The 18,208-nt window shown below is 51.7% G+C and overlaps 1 long non-coding RNA gene across 2 annotated transcripts; it reads right to left on the bottom strand.

Moving 5' to 3' along the window:
* Positions 1-1,824: 1,824 nt before the first annotated feature.
* Positions 1,825-17,995, bottom strand: LOC136104184 (uncharacterized). Of its 2 annotated transcripts, XR_010651736.2 has the most exons (10): positions 17,931-17,995; positions 15,787-16,571; positions 15,516-15,604; positions 14,353-14,595; positions 9,002-13,070; positions 8,455-8,534; positions 7,360-8,143; positions 6,943-7,100; positions 2,521-2,820; positions 1,825-2,192 (listed from the first exon to the last, which is right to left on the bottom strand). It is a non-coding gene; the product is annotated as an uncharacterized lncRNA (long non-coding RNA). The 2 variants fall into 2 exon arrangements; XR_011740384.1 differs by having other exon boundaries at positions 9,002-14,595.
* Between the last annotated feature and the right edge of the window lie 213 nt (positions 17,996-18,208).

The following is an 18,208-nucleotide window of genomic DNA, read 5'->3' as shown; positions in this document are numbered from 1 at the left end:
TGGCCACCAGACGGCAGCACCGAGCGCGGTCACGCAGCGCCCCCGGGCCCCGCGGCGCGGGCGCTTTTTCTTGACCCGTGGGCAGCCTGAGCTCCCCGAACGCGCTTTCCCAGAGCCGCGCACATGGCAGACACACTGATAAAAGATAATAGCCCGACATTGCTAAAATGTGTTTTTTTCCTAAAGATGCCTTCTGTCCTAATAAAATACATTGCCTCTCCCTGTGCCCCGTGTCTTGTCTGCAGCAGTAACTCGGCTCGCCCGCAGCTGCGGCAGCTCTGCTGCTGCTACAGGGTCAGTTCCAGCCCTTACCCTCGGCTGAGCAGCAGCCGGGCAGGCGCTGCTGCTCTGGGCGCTGCGCATCCTTCAGGAACGGTTCTCAAACGATCCTGTGCAACGATGTCCAGAGCCAGGACCCCGCGGCGGGGGGACAGGAGCACACGGCCGGGCCCGTCCCGGCTCGGGGCTGTTTCCGCAGTCGCTGTGAGCTGATCCGTGAGCTGGAACCAACCTCCCCATGCCCCGGCCCGGCCCTTTGTCCCCGGCTTTCCCAGGGCAGCGCAGCGGGCTGGGTCACACCAACTGTTCTCTGCTGGCACCACCCAGCCGGGTCACCTGTGTCTGCGGTTGTGGGGACACCCCACGGGCTCCCTGGAAACGGACAGCACAGCACTGAGAGGGGGCGTTCAGGAGCCTCTGCGCTTTTGGGTTGGTTTGGATTTTTTTTTCCTTTTGTTGTTTTGATCGTTAGCTTCTTGTTGTCGGTTGGTTTGTTTTTAAGCTGTTACTCTATATAGCTCATCCATGGTGCTTATAGAGCATGGGTAAATCTACCCTGCTTCCTCACAGGAGACAACCATCTCACAACAGGTGATTGAATCTGCTATAGAAAAGTTCAACCACCTCCTGTACAGCAAAGGATAAAAGAAAGTATGGATTTTTGTTGCATCTAATCCACAATGCAAGTACCCATTAACAATACATTCAAATATTCACAGTGAAGGTAGTTCCTGGCACGATTGTATTAGCATTCTTACTATTTTACGGGAGAAACACAGGGCACAGCTGATTTTGCCCACGTGCAGCGCAGTGATCACACGGGTGCGGTGAACCGGGTGGAAGGCCCTAGAAAAGGAAAATCAGCCTCCGTGTGCAGGGCCAAAACAGAAATCCTTTTCAAACTGTGCCATTTTAAAAAGCTACCAGGGGTATAAAGCAGAAAAAAGAGCAGTGAATGTGTATAATGACACAATTAGATGGTTCTCCAGTTCCATGATGTGCTCTTTTACTAACAGTGTCTGCTGGAGTGGATACCCTGGACACCAACAAGCGGGTCCTGGTGCTGTGCCCATGGTGATTCATCCACTGTGGCCGTGGGTGTCAGGCCCTGATACAATAGACACAAAACCTTGGGAGGGAGGTGATCACAGTAGAACGCTTAAAGATAATGAGCTAGCAGACTTGATTTAATCTTTACTTAAAAATAGACATGGCTGCTGTCTTTTCTACAGTTTAGGTAGGACAGGCTCCAATATCTCTATGAATTACAATACATGACAAAAATTAAAGGGGGAAAGCTTTATTTTTACAATGGTAAATACAGTCTAAATCAATTTGGGAAACAGGTAAAGGGGTGTAGCAAATGAGGCACAGACGATCCTGTTTTATCTCAGAAGGCTTTGGCGTATTTACAGCTTTAGGCACAGCGTGTCCAATCCCGTATAAAATGCACTGTCCATACTAATTCAGCCTGTCCCCCGATATAAGGACATCAGGATGCCACCCTGCATTCACCAAGGGACAATCCTGATCTAATGCTCTCTGTGTATTCTACACCAATATCTGTTCGTCAACAAACCTTTTACTGGTTTCAATTTCTTTCCCTGATTATTCTTTTTCAAATACAATGCGTATGTAACATTTTGTATTGTGTAATATGCATTATATAATAGACAATATATGATTTAAAACATATCTCATTATATATTACATGTAGTGCATTACTATACTACACATCTCGGGTATACCCACCCAGACCTGTGCAGCATATTAATATTCTTTACAGTGGCCACCATTAATTACAATATTCCCTGGTTGCTGTTCCCCAGGGAGTCAAACGATCCTTTTCCACTGTCACAAAACACAGCCCGGGCGGGATTTCTTCCGAATCGCTCCTGTCCCTTGTCCACTACCTATTTCACAATCACAATAACAGACAATTGGTTAACCGTAAGTATTGGACTATAAAATCACCCGAGACACAAGTAACAACAGATCACTAAAGACACAAACAATTATACAATTGCTAAGGCACAAACAGCAAAATCACTAAAGGTACCTTTATCAAATTACTGTTCCCTTGTTTTTCTCTTTTATTTATTGTTTTCTCATTTTCCTCTTTAGTTTTTTATTTCTTTTTAATTTACCCAATTTACCAAAACGCGCAGACCCAACGCGCTGGTGTCGCCCACGTCTCGCGCAGGCAGCCTGCAAACAAACCAGACTATGAAAGTGCCTTACCTCATTGATGGGGTTTTACCCACGTCCCGAGCTGGCCCGAGGATCCGTGATCCCTTCCGGGAATTCCCCGGTGCCGGCACAAGGTCCCAGAGATCCTGGGGTCCACGGGAGGTCAGGCAGATTATCCCATCCTCGTCGCCAGAAAACGATACCGAAAAGTCGGCAAACAGACTCTTTAACATGGTTTTGAAAGTGTTAAAAAGCAGGCACTTTTATTACGGCGCGCTGGGCACTCGGGGGATCGCTCCTCTAATCCAGCGTGCGTTCCGCTTTCCTCTGGTTTTACATATCCTGGAACTCCTGAAACAGCAAAACACGCCAACCACTGTTTACAGACGTCCCGTGCTCTTTCACCAGTGCGTGCAGCCGCAACGAGAAATCTGGAATGAGCGTCTACAGAAACACGTACGTATTTACCCACTTCAGAACAACGCGTTACATCAGCTGGCCGTACTTGTCAGTAATCCCTCCTGGATTAACACCCTCTTTGGATGGCACGGGTGCCGACTGTTGGCAATCAGGGCAGGACATAAGAACGCTCCTGGCCTGATCCGTTGTAATTTGAAATTGTCGTTTTAACGACTTTGCATTCTGGTGAAAGAGTTTACGTGATAATTTAGCTTGCTCCAAGGCTTTAGGCACAGTAAGCGGCACAGCTCGTGCATCGGCCCTCCTATTGCCTTCCGCAAGAGGTCCTGGAAGGGCAGCGCGAGAGCGGATGTGCGCTGCATAAAAACCATGACGTCTATGATTTATTAGGAACCATAGCATTCTCAATTCAGCCATCAAAAGAGGATTATCCTCTTCCTTCAGAAAAGAAGCTTCCAGGCGGTTAAGTATGCCAGCTGCATAATATGAGTCAGTTACAACATTCAAAGGCTCATTACAGAACACTCAAAAGCGATCCTAACAGCTGTCAGCTCAAGAACTTGTTTGACCCCTGGTCTCCTTTTTCTACCTTGTGTTTGGAACACTGGGTATCTGAGTTTAGCCACGTAATTACAACTTTACGTGAGCGACCAAAGGCATCAGTAAATACAGTCTTGTCACTTACTGGTCGTTGCTGACAGCAGCATTTGCCACACAACGGTAAATTACCAATTTCAGCCCACAGTTTATGTTGGGGGTAATAAACTGATATGTTCCCTGCATATGTTGCCAATGCAATCTGGAAATTCACATCTTCAGTTAATTACCATTGCAAATTCTCCTTTGTTGTAGGAATAAATATACATTCAAAGTCTGTCCCATACATAGCACATAAACATTCTCTGCCTTTAATTATTGGGTTTGCATACATTTCTTTTATTATCCAAACTGTTTTCATTGGTGTGTGAGCTAGAAAAACCCATTCCAACTCTTAAAGAATCACTTAATGACTTGTCCCATTGAAACGGTACTGCAAACGGTTGGACGGTATTGGCTATGAGTGCCAGCCAAACTGGCAGCTGCAAATTGCGTCCCCATCCCTATTTTTGTTCAACAGCATCGAATACTTTCTATATGGCCTGCTGAGCTTTGTCATCCAATACCTGAGTAGACAATAAATTCAGGTCTCCTTTCAAAAGTGTAAAAAGTAGACACAGTTCCTCTGTGGCAATGCCCAAAATAGGTCGGAGCCAATTTATGGCTCCTAGCAATTTTGTAAGTCATTTAAGGTCATGATATTATGGAATTTAAGAGTTACTGGCTAAGGAATGATTTCTTGTTCTGTTATTTGCCACCCCAAATATTTCCATGGAGCAGTTTTCTGAATTTTTTCTTGTGCAATTTGTAATCTAGCCTTTTGTATAGCGTTACATAGGACTTGCATTACTTGTTGTAGTTCCTGCTCTTATAACATGACAAGCAAGATATCATCCATGTAACGACAGATACAAGCTGAGGGGTACAGCTCCCTCACAGGTTGTACAGCTGCTGCAACTACTGTCTTGCAAATGGTTGGACTATTTCTCATCCCTTGTGGTGATACCACCCAATGCTATCTCTTCATAGGCTCCTCTTGATTAAGTGAAGGAACACAAAATGCAAATCTGGGGGCATCCTCAGGATGTAGCAAGGTGGCACAGGTGTCCATGCCATAATTTTGATTTCACCTTGATAATCAGAGTCAATTACTCCAGGTAAAACAAACAAACCCAATTTGGTAGTAGATGATCAACCTATTAACAAAGCATGCACACTAGGCACTAAAGGCCCCCACACTCCTCTGGGAATAAGCAATACCACAGCAGTAATTGATTATCATCACTGACGGGCTGGCAGCCAAGTCCAGCCCTGCACTTCCAGCTGTTCCAGGGAAGAGATCTCAGGTCATGAGTTTAGACTTGAATTTATTTGATGGGGGCGGGGGAAGTCCTGTCCCCCACCTCCTGGGAAGGGTTAATTGGCTCCCCCTTTACATTAATCCTTGAATGATGTTCACTCACACAGTGCTTGCCCTTTCCCCATTTTGGACGACCTCTAGGAGGTACAGCCTTCGAAGTCTGGCGTGCATACTTTGTGTAATCTTTCTTTACACGACCCAGTGTCCCACAACAAAAACAATTCGATTTCAGTTCTGTTCCCAATACTTGTAACTGTGCTGCTAAAGCAGCAGCTAGAGAGCTGGTATAATGTTCAGTTGACTTATGTTTTGACACACTCTCATATCTGCTATAGTACACCTTTCCCTATTCCCCAAATCCTGCAACACACGCTGACAATCAGCATTAGCATTCTCAAAAGCCAATTATTTTAGTAACAACTCATGTGCTGTGTCATTATCAATTTGTCTCTCCAAAGCAGTTTGCAAGCGGTCTAAAAACAGCGCATAAGGTTCCTGTGATCCTTGCAAGATTTTTGAAAAGGACGTATTGGCATCTCTCCCAACCTCCAGTAACTTCCGAACCACTTTCATTGCTAGTTTTGCTATTACACCACATATATATCTCTCTGGGTTACGCAACTTGATTATCTGGCAAAGCGTGGGCACATTCCCCAGCTAAAGGACTGCAATCAATCCATCTCATCCGATATGCATTATCAACGGTCTCTGTAGTACAGTTCTCCCAAAAATCAGATAACTACTAGTCAATATACTGTACGGTTAAGATCATTTTCAACAAAGAACGCCAGTCATGTGGAGTAAGTTCGTAAGAGGAGCTTAATGCTTCAAAAATGTATAACAAATGATAAAGTAACCCCATTTTCTTTAGCTAATGTTGGTAATTCCTTTACAACATCATACGGTAGCTGCTGAAAGCCTGGAGATTGCTGTTCACAACAGATCACTGGCCATGCCGTAACCACTTTCGAGTCTCCTGTTTTCAAAGCCTCTTCTCTACATTTATCCCACATGGTTTAATTAGTGTGCACTTTCGGTTGCAAAGTAACAACCGGGGGGAATAAATCAGGCTCTTACTCTGGGTCCGTCGGGCCAGGATCAAGGGGCTTGTCAGGCGACTCCCACAAACCATCATTTGCCAAAAGTGTTCACTGTAGTGTACATGCAGGGGCTTTGTTATCAGCCAATCCTTTATCCACTACTACATCTGTGGTCAGTGCATTTTTGCCTAATCTATCTACAGGATCCCCCTCCTTCCCTGGCCAGGGAGGAGCAGAAGGTTCACAATTAGTTGCAACCCGCGCAACTACTTCCTTCTGAGTCGCTATTAAAGCAGACATAATTTTTGCCCAAGTAGATAAATATTCACAAGCAGCTTTATCTCCAGTTGCTGCCTGTTCATATAATTCTCGTTCAACTTTCTGCCATGCCTCCAACTAAAATGTACCAGTTGTAGGAAAGTCCAGCACATGATCAGCAAGCCTTTCTTATAAAGTCATTAATCGGACTACTGGTACATTGTGATTTTGCTTTCTTAATAAAAGTTGAAGGACATCTAGGGTTTGTTTGGTTCAAGGGATAACTTCCCTCCTATGGTTCCAAATTGCTCATCTTTTCTTGCTGATGGGCGCACGCTGTGGTTTCTGTTTCCTGGCTCTGTTTCCCTGTCCTTGTTCAATTGGGCTTTGCCACCAGAACGGCTGCTGCCTTTACAGCCGCACTCAAAGTCCCTGTTCGGGTGCCATTTGTAGCGAATGTGGCACCGACTCTCTTTTAAGGTGAGACAAGAGACATTTGTTACAAACTCAGGTTTGCATTTATACTCGCTATGATGCTTGCTCAAGCATTTGCTGATTTGGTAAGTTCGTCATAACATAAGTGATATATTGTTACTGCCATAAAAGCATCGTTGTCTATACCACAAGCTACCCCCGTCATCCCCCTTGATGTATCATTCCTGTACCAATCCCTCTGTCCTCGATGTATCACGTAGCATACAGTACTTGCTTCTTGTGTTATTCCACTAATGATTGTTCTCACGCTGTCAACTCCCACAGTTTCTCATAGGCCCAATGTCAGAATACTGCCACAATCACCTTTCTCCTTCCTTGAGCTCTCCTGACCTGCGGTTCCACCACCGTTGTCTTCTTTCTTGATCCCTCTTGACTCACAGGTGCCCTCCAATCCTCTTTCTCGATCACTCTTCCTCACAGGTTCGCCTCCTTCCTTGCTTTTCCTTTGCACGCTGCTCCACCTGAAGAGAAACACACAGAGGACTGAGCTACATCAGCCCCAGGGCACTACAGTCAGACGGGGGCTGCATCTGGGGGCTGACACCTCCCCACACCCCACAGCGTGCCCGCCTTGCCTTGGCCCCGGCCCCTCACACCGCCCTTATCCTCAGCTCTGCCCCTCCGCTGCAGCACAGCTTCCGCACATGCCCTGCTCAGGCTGGACCCCAGTTTCATGGGTTAGAGATATCATAGCTCAGTACAAATCCCCACAGTCCTCACCTGCTGTTTGGTGCTTGCGGAGGGTCACACTCACTGTGCCCCAGGGCACTGGCCCTACACGGCCAAGCTCGGCAGCGGGACTGTCTGGAGCTGCCGCTGGCTGGTTCTCCAGCTTTAGGGTCACCCGCAGAAGCCCGCTCTCCTCAGCTCTGCACACCCATCCAGTTGCGCCGCCCAGGCAAAGTCAGCTTCACCCTCTGCTCTACACCTCACCTGCAAACAACCAACTTTCAACTGACAACTGTCCAAAACCCACCGACAAACTCTCCAAATCTCAGCCTTTCGTTTGCAACTGCTGCCTCTAGTGCATCTCACAGACAAGCCTTCAAAATCCCCTCATCCTGCAATAACACTCCAGCACTGATCACCTGCGGGAACAACTACCACAATACCAGGCAAACACCAACCAGTTCTGGCACGGAAATATCACTTTCTCCTCAAGATTCCACCCTACACCAACTGCTGACAAACACGCTGTCCTCACCAAAGCCAAACGCTGCAACAACCAGCGACAACTCAAATTTGCGTGTGTGGCGCAAAATTGCAGGGGTGAGCTAACGCAGAGCTGGGCTTGAAAGCTGCAGAGTGTGCACCCTGTGGTATAACGTGGCGAGCTACTGCCATTCTGCCTTCTCCCTGGGAGAAGCGCGTGAGCAGAGGCTGCTTCAAGGCACGATGGGAACGGTTTGGTTCTCCGGGTCTCTCAGGGCGAGAGCGATAAATGTGATCTGTGTCGTGGCGCAGGAACTTCCCGTACACTTGCTCCTCCATTCGGTCTCGGGTGCTGCAAGAGAGGGAGCGAGAGATTCAGGGCAAGATTGACAACCTCGGCGTCCCCGTCCCAGCCACGGGTCACCCAAACCTGCAGACATCCCGGGAGGCCCCCTAAGATTTACACTCCCCTATGCCCCACCCTTGAAGCCTGGACATCGCCAGAACCACAGAGCAAGTATTTCTTGAGGAGGCACCCAAAGGGTCCGTGTTCTCTTTCAGGCAGATGCTAGCGCAAGATTGCAAATCATCTCACAGCTACCAGGAAGGTAAAAAATAACGTCTTGAAATGGGAAAGGAACAGGTATTGTTTCTCTTCATCACCTCCCTCATTGCCACGTTATCAAGGTCTCCCGCAATGTTCCACAGGAAACTTGAAGCTTGGAATTCCTGGTATTCTGAACCTGGGCAAGAAAGGAAGAAAAGCATGAGACTGATCATAAAGAGGGTGGCTGCTCGTAACATGGAAAGAGCAGTAACAAGGTAAAAAGATATCACTTTTCCTTAGAGAGCTCTCAAAGCTGCCTGTTAAGGACAAGAAAAACAAACTTGTGACGGACCATTACTTAAAATCCAAGGCCCAGGAAGCGATCTAATGTACATTGAAACGCGGGCCACGAGACAGTGGAAGTGCCACGAGCTGAGACTGAAGGGACAGAGGATGAATTTCCAAAGAAGTTTAGGTTTCGATGTCAAAACGGAAAATCCTACGTCATTAAAATATAATGCAAAAGTCAGTGTAAAATCAAGTAAGGCAACGACTCCAAATGAACTCCCAGGCGCTTCAGTCACTCAGCAGATCAAAAACGCGGATCATTTCTCACCTGCCCCCCTCCCAAACCCCAGCCTATGTCCCCTGCTTCCAGCTTACCTGAGCCCAGATTAAAGGAGGATTTCAGAGGCCATGCCAAGTTCTGCTGCTCCTCGTTCGGGCTGCCAGTCTTCCTCCTCGCTCTGGAATTGCAGGTCAACCGCCTTCCTGTTCTTCTTTGATTGACGCTGAGCTGCCGCGTTACCCGCTGCCGTCTGAGCGGATCTCGGGGAGCCTCTGGAACCGCCAGAGCGCTCCCCCCACCAACATTCTCTTGCCTTGTTTTCGGGGTTCCTCTTCACCAGCTGAGGCGCCCTCCCACCCCCCGCCGCCCTCTTACCTTTTTCTAGAGGTCTCTTGAGCCACCAGCAAGCTCCCCCGCACCTTCCCTCAGCGATCTTGGCCCGCCAGAGGCCTGCCCCTCGTCAGCCTCCTCCCCTTTTCCTGGGTGCTGCTTGAACCACTGGTGGGCTCCCCTCCACCATCCTCTCGTCCTTTGTAGGGGAGTCTCGTGACTCACCAGAGCGCTCTCCGCCGTTGCCTTGCTGGGGTTATTGACACCGCTTGACTTGCCAGAGCGCTCCCCCTCACAGTTCTCTTGTTGGATTTCTTGGGACCTTTTGAACCATTGGAACAACGGGAATGCTCCCCCCCACTGTGACCTTGCCTTTCTTCAGTGCGATCTTGACGTGCTGGAGCACTTCCCCGCGCCGTCCTCTTGCCTTTTACTGGGGAGTCTCTTGAATATCCACAGCACTCCCCCCTGCCATCCTTTACCAGATTTTTTGACACTTCTTGACATCTCGGAGTGCTCTCACTCACCCTTGTCTTGCCTATTTTCAGGGCGCTCCTGTCCCGCTGGATGCTCCTCCCTGCTGTCCTATTGCCAGATGGAGAATTCTCGACCTGTCCCAGCGCTACCCCACCGTCCTTCTGCCTTCTACCTGGGAAGTCACTTGAAGAAGTGGAGCACTCCCCCCTGCTGTCCTCTTGCCTTTCTTCACTGAGATTTTGGCCTGCCAGAGCACTCCTCCCTGTTGTCCTCTTACTGGATTTCTTGGGACCTCTTGACCCACTGGGTTTCTCCTCCTGCTGTCCTTTTGCCTTTCTTTAGTACAATCTCAGCCTGCTGGAGCGCTCCCCCTCGCCGTCCTCCTGCTGGATTTCTTGGAACCTCTTGACCCCTTAGGGCGTTCCCCCTGCCACCCTCTTGTGGTTTTTGGGGGAGTCTTGTGATCAACCAGGCCGTTTCCCCCCACCATCCTCTTCCCCTTTTTTTCCTGGGTGCTTCTTGATCCACCAGAGTGCTCTCAAAGCTGCCTGTTACCATCCTCTAACCATTCTCTTGCCTTTTTTGGTGGAGTCTTGTGACTCACCGGAGCGTTCTCCACCATTGTCTTGCTGGATTTGTTGACATCGCTTGACCTGCCGGAGCGCTCCCCCTCACAGTTCTCTTCCTGGATATCTTGGGACATTTTGAACCACTGGGGGGCTCCCACCCGCCATCCTCTTACCGCATTTATTGAGACGTCCTGATCTGCCAGAGCGTTCCCCCTCGCCGTCCTTTTGCTGGATTTCTTGGGATGCCTTAAACAACTGTGGGGCTCCCACCCACCATCCTCTTACCGCATTTATTGAGACTTCCTGATCTGCTGGATTGCTCTCCCCCTGGCTTTCCTCTTGCACTTTTTTGGGGGAGTCTTCTTCACACATCCGAGCGCTCTCCCTCACCCTTGTCTTGCCTCTAGTCAGGGCGCTCTTCTCCCGCTGGAACGCTCCTCCCCGCCATCCTATTGCCAGACTGAGAATTCTTGACCTGCCGCAGTCCTGCCCCACCATGCTCCTGCCTTCTGCCTGGGAAGTCACTTGAAGAACTGGAGCGCTCTCCCCCGCTGTCCTCTTGCCTTTCCTCAGTGGGATTTTGGCCTGCTAAAGAGCTCCTCCCTGTCGTCCTCTTGCTGGATTTCTTGGGACTTCTTGACCCATTAGGGCGTTCCCCCTGCCACCCTTCTTGTGGTTTTTGGGGGAGTCTTGTGACCAACCAGGCCGTTTCCCCCCACCATCCTCTTCCCCTTTTCCTGGGTGCTTCTTGATCCACCAGAGTGCTCCCCTGCACCATTCTTTTGCCTTTTTTGGGAGAGTCTTGTGACTCGCCGGAGAGTTCTCCACCATTGTCTTGCTGGATTTCTTGACATCGCTTGACCTGCCGGAGCGCTCCCCCTCGCAGTTCTCTTGCTGGATTTCTTGGGACGTCTTAAACAACTGAGGGGCTCACACCCACCATCCTCTAACTGCATTTATCGAGATTTCCTGATCTGCCGGAGCGCTCGCCCCTGCTGTCCTCTTGCTGGGTTTCTTGGGACCTCTTGACCCACACGAGCTCTCCTCCCCACCGTCTTCTTGCCGGACTTATTGAGACTTCTTGACCCGCCAGAGTGTTCCCCCTCATCACCCTCCTGCCTTTTTCTGGGGATTCTCTTCAACAACTGAAGAGCTCCCCCGCACTGTCCTCTTCCCTTTTTTCTGGGTGATTCGTGAATCACCGGTGAGCTTCTCCTTACCACCCTCTTGGGCTTTTTTCAGAGCAACCTTGACCCATCAGAGCACCCCCTCACCGTCCTCTTGCCAGATGTACTGAGGGTTCTTCATCTGCCACAGCGCTCCCCCTCGCCGTCCTCTTTCTGGATTTCCTGGAACCTTGTGAACCACTGGGGGGCTCCCACCCACCATCCTTTTACCGCATTTATCGAGACTTCCTGATCTGCTGGAGCGCTCCCCCTCGCCGTCCTCTTGCTGGATTTCTTGGGTCCTCTTGACCCATTAGGGCGTTCCCCCTGCCACCCTCTTTGTGTTTTCTGGGGGAGTCTTGTGACCAACCAGAGTGCTCCCCCCCACCATCTTCTTCCCCTTTTCCTGGGTGCTTCTTGATCCACCAGAGTGCTCCCCTGCACCATTCTCTTGCCTTTTTTTGGGGGAATCTTGTGACTCACCGGAGCGTTTTCCACCATTGTCTTGCTGGATTTCTTGACACCGCTTGACCTGTTGGAGCGCTCTCCCTCACAGTTCTCTTGCTGGATATCTTGGGACCTCTTGAACCACTGGGGAGCTCCCACCTGCCACCTTCTTACCGCATTTATTGAGACTTCCTGATCTGCTGGATTGCTCTCCCCACCGGCCTTCCTCTTGCACTTTTTGGGGGAGTCTTCTTGACACGTCCGAGTGCTCTCCCTCACCCTCGTCTTGCCTCTCTCTAGTCAGGGCGCTCTTCTCCCGCTGGAACGCTCCTCCCCGCCATCCTATTGCCAGACTGAGAATTCTTGACCTGCCGCAGTCCTGCCCCGCCATGCTCCTGCCTTCTGCCTGGGAAGTCACTTGAAGAACTGGAGCGCTCTCCCCCGCTGTCCTCTTGCCTTTCCTCAGTGGGATTTTGGCCTGCTAAAGAGCTCCTCCCTGTCGTCCTCTTGCTGGATTTCTCGGTACCTCTTGACCCACTGGGTCTCTCCTCCTGCCGTCCTTTTGCCTTTCCTTAGTACATTCTTGGTCTGCTGGAGTGCTCCCCCCCACCATCCTCTTGCTGGATTTCTCGGGACCCCTTGTCCCATATAGGACATGCCCCCCCACCACCATCCTGTTGTGTTTTTTAGGAGAGTCTTGTGATCGACCAGAGCGCTCCCCCCTTGACATCCTCTTCTCCTTTTTCTGGGTGACTTTTGAACCACTGGTGAACTCTCCCCCATCATCCTCTTGCCACATATATTGAGACTTGTTGATCCGCCAGAGCGCTTCCCCCACTGTCCTCTTGCCAGATTTACTGATACCTCTTGTCCTGTCAGAGCGCTCCCTCTCGCAGTCCTCTTTGTTCAGTTTGTAGGGTAGGAGGGGGGATCTCTGATTACAGAAAGGTCCCTTTGTTCTAGGAGACATTCCCTTGCTCCATGCTTCAGGTTGCCCATCTTCCCTCTCATTTTCAATATGCACGTCCATCACCTTCCTCCTCTTCTTTCTTGATCCCTCGACTCCCGGATGAACTCAAATCCTCTTTCTTGATCACTCTTTCTCGTAAGTTCACAACCTTACTCTCCTTTCTTGCTTTCGCCTTTGTGAGCTGCTCCACCCAAACCGAAATGCCCTGAAGACAGAAATACACCCACCCCAAGCCCGTACAGTCACATAGGGGGTGAGTCCGGTCGCTGACGCATCCCCACATCCCACAGCAAGCCCACCTTGCCTTGGCCCCGGCCCCCCGCACAGGCCTTCCCACCAACCCAGCCCCTCCGTAGCAGCACAGTTTCCCAGCATGCACCCCACAAAGACTTTCTTTGCCAGTCACCCCTGGCACTTACAGCAACACACCACATCAGCATCAAGAGCCCTGGGAGTGGAGAGCTGGCCAGGCCCTCACCCCGGCAGGATCCTCTTCCCCCTCCTTTAGCTGATGGCAGACAGACAAGACACCTCCCAAGAGGTGTCCAGCCCTCTCTCTCAACCACTCATGAGTACAAAAGCCCAGCCTCTACTCACCCACCCCGCCTCCCAAAACCCCACCAGCAGCCCCTGGTCCCAGCTGAACAGCAGCCAGTGCTGAAGATCTGGCTCGTGTTGTCGGACACAACCTTCCCATGGATGTCTGGGCCCCTGAGCAGTTTCCAGGGGTGGGAGGGCGCAGTCCTGATTACAGGGAGGTCCCTGTCCCAAGGGGGACGTTTTCTTCCTCCTCACTCCTGACTCGCAGCTCCATCACCTTCCTCCTCTTCTTTCTTGATCCCTCCTGACTCGCAGGTCTACCACCGTCATCTTCTTTCTTGATCCCTGTTGACTTGCAGATGCACTCCAATCCTCTTTCTTGATCGCTCTTCCTCGTAGGTTCACCACCTTCCTCTTCCTTCTTGCTTTCACCTTTGCGAGCTGCTCCACCCGAACAGAGATGCACAGAAAACAAAAATATACCCACCCCAGGCCCGTACAGTCACACGAGGGGGCGAGTCCGGTCGCTGACGCATCCCCACACCCCACCGCAAGGCCACCTTGCCTTGGCCCCGGCCCCCCGCACAGGCCTTCCCACCAACCCAGCCCCTCCGTAGCAGCACAGTTTCCCAGCATGCACCCCACAAAGACTTTCTTTGCCAGTCACCCCTAGCACTTACAGCAACACACCACACCAGCATCAAGAGCCCTGGGAGTGGAGAGCTGGCCAGGCCCTCACCCCGGCAGGATCCTCTTCCCCCTCCTTTACCTGCTGGCAGACAGACACCTCCCAAGGGATGACCACCCTGCTCCCTTAACTGCTCCCAAGTCCAAGAGCCCAGCCCCTGCTCACCACCCCCACCTCCCAAAACACAGCCAACAGCCCCTGCTCCCATTTTACCACTTTACCCCCGAGCACGGTTTCTAGGGGTGGGAGGGGGACGCACTAATCACAGATCGTTCCCTGTGCTTAAGGATACATTCTCCTTCTCGCTGGCTCAGGCTGCCCATCTTCCTCCTCACTCTTGACTCGTAGCTCCATCACCTGTCTCCTCTTTTGTCCCCTCCTGACTCACAGGTCCACCACTGTCATCTTCTTTCTTGACTCTGCTTGACTCACAGGTGCGCTCCAATCCTCTTTCGTGATCGCTCTTCTGTGTCAGTACACGGAAGACCGGGCACATGAGAAACTGCAAGAGTCAACAGCATGAGAACAAGCATTAGTGGAAAAATACAAGAACAAAGGACTGTATGCTATGTGATACATCAAGGACAGAGGAGTTGATACAGGATTGATGCATCAAGGACAGAGGGACAGCTTGTGATAGACAAAAAAGGTGTTGATGGCAGTGACTTTGGTGGGAACACAAAACACATCACTTATGTAATGACTAACTTAGCTAATCAACAAATGCTTGAGCAAGTATCATAGCGAGTATAAACACAAGCCTGAATTTGTAATAAACATCTCTCATTGCACCTTAAAAGAGAGTCCGTACCGCATTCGCTACAAATGGCGCCCTGGAACAGGGACTTTCAGCGTGCCTATAAAGGCAGTAGCCGCTCTGGTAGCGAAGCCCAATCGAACCAGGAAACAGGACCGGGAACCAGGACAGTGCGCGCCCACCACCAACGAAAGGTGAGCGATTGGGAACCATGGGAGGGAAGTTATCCCTTAAGCAAAGACAAACCCTGGATGTCCTTCAACATGCGCTACAAACGCAAAATCAGGATGTATCAGGGGTCTGATTGGTGAGTTTATTACAATGGATTGCTAATCATGTGCTAGACTTTCCTACAACTGGTACATTTCAGTTGGAGACATGGCACAAAGATGAATGAGAATTATATGAACAGGTAACGACTGGAGATAAAGCTGCTTGCAAAATATTCATCTACTTGGGGAAAAATTATGACTACTAAGATACAGGATACAGGACTGATACATCAGGGGCAGAGGGACAGCTTACTATAGAAAAAAATGCGTATATGGCAGTTACATCGCTCATGTAATGTCTAACTTAGCTAAAGACCAAATGCTTGAGCAAGCATCATAGCGAGTATAAATGCAAACCTGAGTTTGTAATAAATGTCTCTCATGGCACCTTACCGTGAGTCCACGCCAGATTCGCTACACTCTTCCTCATAGGTTCACCACCTTCCTCTCCTTCCTTGCTTTTCCTTTGCACGCTGCTCCACCTGAAGAGAAACACACAGAGGACTGAGCTACACCAGCCCAAGGGCACTACAATCAGACAGGGGCTGAGTCCGGGGGCTGACACCTCCCCACACCCCACAACGAGCCCACCTTGCCTTGGCCCCGGCCCCTCGCACATGCCTTAGAGATATCATAGCTCAGTACAAATCCCCACAGTCCTCACCTGCTGTTTGGTGCTTGCGGAGGGTCACACTCCCTGTGCCCCAGGGCACTGGCCCTACACAGCCAAGCTCGGCAGCGGGACTGTCTGGAGCTGCCGCTGGCTGGTTCTCCAGCTTTAGGGTCACCCGCAGAAGCCCGCTCTCCTCAGCTCTGCACACCCATCCAGTTGCGCCGCCCAGGCAAAGTCAGCTTCACCCTCTGCTCTACACCTCACCTGCAAACAACCAACTCTTCAACTGACAACTGTCCAAAACCCACCGACAAACTCTCCACACCTCAGCCTTTCGTTTGCAACTGCTGCCTTTAGTGCATCTCACAGACAAGCCTTCAAAATCCCCTCATCCTGCAATAACACTCCAGCACTGATCACCTGCGGGAACAACTACCACAATACCATGCAAACACCAACCAGTTCTGGCACGGAAATATCACTTTCTCCTCAAGATTCCACCCTACACCAACTGCTGACAAACACACGCTGTCCTCACCAAAGCCAAACGCTGCAACAACCAGCGACAACTCAAATTTGCGTGGGCGGTGCAAAATTGCAGGGGTGAGCTAACGCAGAGCTGGGCTTGAAAGCTGCAGAGTGTACACCCTGTTGTTTAACGTGGCGAGTCACTCCCATTCTGCCTTCTCCCTGGGAGAAGCGCATGAGCAGAGGTTGCTTCAAGGCACGATGAGAACGGTTCGGTTCTCCGGGTCTCGGAGGGCGAGAGTAATAAATGTGGTCTGTGTCGTGGCGCAGGAACTTCCCATCCACTTGCTTCTCCATTCAGTCTGGTGCTGCAAGAGAAGGAGAGAAAGAAAAAGTTAGGACCGAGTTAACAACCTCATCATCCCTGACCCCTAATCTGCAGGAATCCTAGGAGGCCTGATATAATTTTGCTCATCTCCCTGTCTTTGCTGGAATACTTTACTGTAGAAATTTCTGTCATCAACATTCTCTTAACCGATCTGATGTGTTCATAGTTCCTAGCCCAGCATCCTTTCCTCAAAGTACCTCAGCATTTCCCTTTGAAACCACACCTTAGTGCCATCCCGTCCCAGAGCTACCTCAGCATTTCCCACTGCAGCCTCTGCGATGCCATCTCCTCCCTGAGGTACCTCAGCCTTTACCACCAAAACCTCTCTCCCTTCCGTCCTCTCCTTTAAGTCCCTCAGCCTTTCCCATCAAAGCCTCCCCCGATGTCATCCCCTCCCTGAGGTACCTCAGCCTTTCCCGTCAAAGCCTCCCCCGATATCATCCCCTCCCTGATGTACCTCAGCCATTCCCGTCAAAGCCTCCCCCGATATCATCCCCTCCCTGAGGTACCTCAGCCATTCCCGTCAAAGCCTCCCCCGATATCATCCCCTTCCCGAGGTAGCTCAGCCTTTCTTGTCAAAGCCTCCCCCGATATCATCCCCTCCCCGAGGTACCTCAGCCTTTCCTGTCAAAGCCTCCCCCGATATCATCCCCTCCCCGAGGTACCTCAGCCTTTCCTGTCAAAGCCTCCCCCGATATCATCCCCTCCCCGAGGTACCTCAGCCTTTCCCGTCAAAGCCTCCCCCGATATCATCCCCTCCCTGAGGTACCTCAGCCTTTCCTGTCAAAGCCTCCCCCGATATCATCCCCTCCCCGAGGTACCTCAGCCTTTCCTGTCAAAGCCTCCCCCGATATCATCCCCTCCCCGAGGTACCTCAGCCTTTCCTGTCAAAGCCTCCCCCGATATCATCCCCTCCCCGAGGTACCTCAGCTTTTCCCGCCTAAGCTCCTCCCGCACCGTCCCGCCCTCAGGTTCCTCCGCCGCTCCCTCCGTTCCCGGCCCCCCCCGCCCCTCGCGCCCCCCCTTGGCGCTCCCGACCCGCCGCTGCCCCCTCCCGCTCGCTTTCCTCCCTCTGTCCTGTGTCACTACGGGGGCTCCCCCTCCGCCCCACGGCCCCGCCCGAGCCCCGCGCAGCGCTCAGCGCGGGGCTCCCTTCCCTCACAGCCGCCCGCGTGCTTCCCCCTCGCCCCGGCCTGGGGCCGCGCTGTTGCGGCTGGCTGCCCCTCGCCTTCCTCCTTCCGAAACCAGCCCGTCTGTCACCCTCCAGCCTCGCCCCTCAGCCGGTCCCGGGCCGCCCCGTCCAGTCTCCCCGCTGTCTGTCCGCCCGCCCCTCGCTCACCGCCGGCCCCGCCGTTCCTCGCGCGCTGCTCCAGCCGCCGCCCCTCCGGCACGCGCTCCGCGGCCCGCGCACTTACGCAGCGTGTCCCCGCCCATCCCGCGCAGGAGCCAATCCCGTCCGCGTCCGCCACCGGGCTGCGCCCCCCCCCCCCCCCCCGCCTCCGCGCCCGGCACTGGCCCCCCCTGCACCTCGCCTCCCGTCCCGGAGCCACCGGCGGCCGCAGAGCGGCGCTGTCCGCCCGCAGGGCGGGGCCGGGAGCTTTCAGGCTGCGTCTGCCC

Source organism: Patagioenas fasciata, chromosome 8, assembly GCF_037038585.1.
Source record: "Patagioenas fasciata isolate bPatFas1 chromosome 8, bPatFas1.hap1, whole genome shotgun sequence".
Classification (NCBI taxonomy): Eukaryota; Metazoa; Chordata; class Aves; order Columbiformes; family Columbidae; genus Patagioenas; species Patagioenas fasciata.
The sequence above is the reverse complement of the archived record's forward strand: the minus strand, read 5'-3'. Positions and strand labels throughout refer to the sequence as shown.